Source organism: Apium graveolens, chromosome 9, assembly GCF_009905375.1.
Source record: "Apium graveolens cultivar Ventura chromosome 9, ASM990537v1, whole genome shotgun sequence".
Lineage (NCBI taxonomy): Eukaryota > Viridiplantae > Streptophyta > Magnoliopsida > Apiales > Apiaceae > Apium > Apium graveolens.
In genome coordinates this window covers 80,815,563-80,818,495 of record NC_133655.1, presented here as the reverse complement: position 1 = coordinate 80,818,495, position 2,933 = coordinate 80,815,563, and the positions used below count along the sequence as shown (strand labels likewise).

The 2,933-nt window shown below is 39.1% G+C and overlaps 1 non-coding gene across 1 annotated transcript; it reads right to left on the bottom strand.

Annotated features, from left to right (window-relative positions):
• Nucleotides 1–2,118: 2,118 nt before the first annotated feature.
• Nucleotides 2,119–2,225, bottom strand: LOC141688446 (small nucleolar RNA R71). Its single transcript, XR_012561888.1, has one exon. It is a non-coding gene; the product is annotated as a small nucleolar RNA R71 (small nucleolar RNA).
• Between the last annotated feature and the right edge of the window lie 708 nt (nt 2,226–2,933).

The window sequence follows — 2,933 nt, the reverse complement described above, 5'->3', positions numbered from 1 at the left end:
GAGTGGCATTTATGACACCTTATAATGCTCTAATAATCTTTAAATTGATGAATTTGTACTCAAGTTGCTAAGTGTTTTAATGTGTTTCTAGTATTTTTGCATTTCAAATATTAATCTGTGAATCAGGTGAATTAGCATTGTTTTGGTGATAATTGGTGTCAAGGTGGTGTTGGAATAAAAGCTCGTGGAAAGCCGGCTCGAAGCAGCAAGGAAAAAGATGAAATCTGAGTTTTTCCCAGAAGGACGGCGTGCCCGCGCTATGATAGCGCGCAGCCGCGCCAGGATTCCAGAAAGGCAGTGCGCCCGCGCTGTGATAGCACGCGGCCGCGCCGGTGCGAAATCAAAGAATCCTGATTTTAATTCGATTCTAATTGGGGAAACTTCCAGACTGCAAAGGGATGCTATATATATTCAAATAAGGTCATTTTTAATAATTAATCAAGCGAGAGGACACTTCAAAGCGTAAGGAGAAGACGGCAAGAGACCTATATCATGAATCAACAAAGGCAAAAATGATCTAGTTTATTCTTGTGAATCTTTGTTTTGAGTTATAATTTTGGATGCTCGTATCTTATTTTGTTGAACCTATACCCTTGTGTTATACTTTGATATTTATTCGTTATAAAGACTACGTTTGTATACCATGCTTTCATCGGAACCCACGTTGATGATGAGACCGATTATGGGCTAATCATTATCGTGGGGTTCTAGAGAATTTATTTATGGATTGGTGTAGTTAAATTGTTTGATATCTTAGTATGTGGTGATTGATTGATATCCTAGTATTGGTTGTGTGTATTCGTCTTATGAGCGTCACAAACTTATAAGATAGTGTGTTAATTCTTAATGAAGCGATAGTGAATTTAAGGATTTAGAACTTGCCATGCTAGCATAGGTTGATATATTGTTATGCATGATTCGTAGGTAATTTTACCCATCTTACTTGCCCTATGTAATCACGATAGATAACTTGTGCTTAAACCGTTATGTTGTCAAATTTTATAGACATATAGGGTCTCAATAGAATTGGTATCTATTCAGCTTCTATCTCTTTTGTGCATGTCTGGTAGTATGGTACTCGTGCAACAAAAGTTGGCGTTTATCAGTTTCGTGTTGACTGATTAGTGCCATCACCATTGCATGCTAAGGTTGAGAACAATAAGGCTATTGAATGATGTATTTAATGAAGTTAGAATCCCATGTTTGCCATATATATTAATTCAATCAATCTTATTCTCTTAGTTATAATAGTTAGCATAATTCTTAGTCATAAACAACCTCAATTTGTTATCATCTTAGCATTGAATAATAACCATATATTGTTGCTTAAGTGTGTGAATTAATTAGTTAATCAATACAGTCTCTGTGGGAATGAACTAGAAAAGATTATATACTACTTGCGAACTCGTATAGTTACGTGTAATATTAGCGCGTGTTTAGCGACTAACAAGTTTTTGGCGCCGTTGCCGGGGACTGCAGTGTTAATTTTTAGTTTACGTATTTTCCATCAGTGGTCGTTAAAGTTCATTGACTCGAACATTGTTACTTATTTTGTTCCTTGTTTTATTTCAGGTACTCTAGCGAGGGTGTATGCATACGCGTTCGCGTACTCGTAAGAGAAACACTGGATAAAGCCGAGGAAGAACTTGTGGTAGTTCCTAAGGAAGTTTTTGAGGAAGAAAAGAAGGTAAAAGAAGAAAAAAAGTTGAAGAACCAGCTTTAATAGAAATAGGTGATCAAGCGGAAAATCCGAAGGCTTTGATGGGCTATTTTCAGCCTAAGATTAATGACATTCAGTCAAATATCATCAGACCAGCCATCAAGGCTAACACTTTTGAGATCAAGTTAAGCACGATTCAAATGATACAGATTTCAGTTCAGTTTGGGGGTTCTCCTATTGAAGACCCCAACATGCACATCAGGGATTTCATCGAGATCTGTGACACCTTCAAGTTCAATGATGTAACTGAAGATGCTATTAAGCTACGCCTCTTTCCATTCTCTCTAAGGGACAAAGCTAAGTGTTGGTTATACTCTCTACCAGCAGGGTCTATCACCACTTGGGAAGATCTTGCTCAAAATTTTCTCACTAAATTCTTCCCTATGGTGAAGACTGCTGCAATTAGAAATGCTCTTACTCAGTTTGCTCAACAAACTGGAGAATCTCTGTGTGAGGCTTGGGATCGATATAAGGAGATGCTAAGGAAGTGCCCACAGCATGGCATGCCTGATTAGATGATTATTAGTTGTTTCTACAATGGATTGGGTGCTACTTCTAGAACCATGCTTGATATAACATCAGGAGGAGCCTTGTGGGCTCAAAGCTATGTTGAAGCTTATGAACCTATTGAACTGATGGCTGCTAATGAGTACCAGAATCCTTCCCAGAGGCTGACTCAGGGAAAAGTCGCAGGAATTCTGGAGTTGGATGCAGCAACTGCTATCAATGCCCAACTTAAGGCTTTGACGATGAAGGTGGACACTTTGGATAATTATGGAGTTAATCAAATCGCTAGTGTCTGTGAGCTTTGTGCTAGTGCCCACGAGACTGATCAGTGCATAATTTCTAGTGAATCAGCTCAGTTGTTAGCAATTTCCAGCGATCGCAGCAACCAGTGCCAGCCACCTATCATCCCAACAACCGTAATCATCCTAATTTCAGTTGGAACAACACTCAGAATGTGGTTCAACAACCTTATCAACAGTATCCAGCTAAGCAGTACAACCCCCCTGGTTTTCAGCAACCGCAGTATGCTCCAAGACAACAACTCCAGCTGCAAGCCAGTGAAAAATCTGAATTAGAGGAGTTGAAGCTTATGTGCAAGAGTCAAGCCGTTTCTATCAAGACCTTGGAAAATCAAATTGGGCAAATTGCTAATGCCTTGCTAAATCGTCAGCCTGGTATACTACCTAGTGTCACTAAAGTGCCAGGA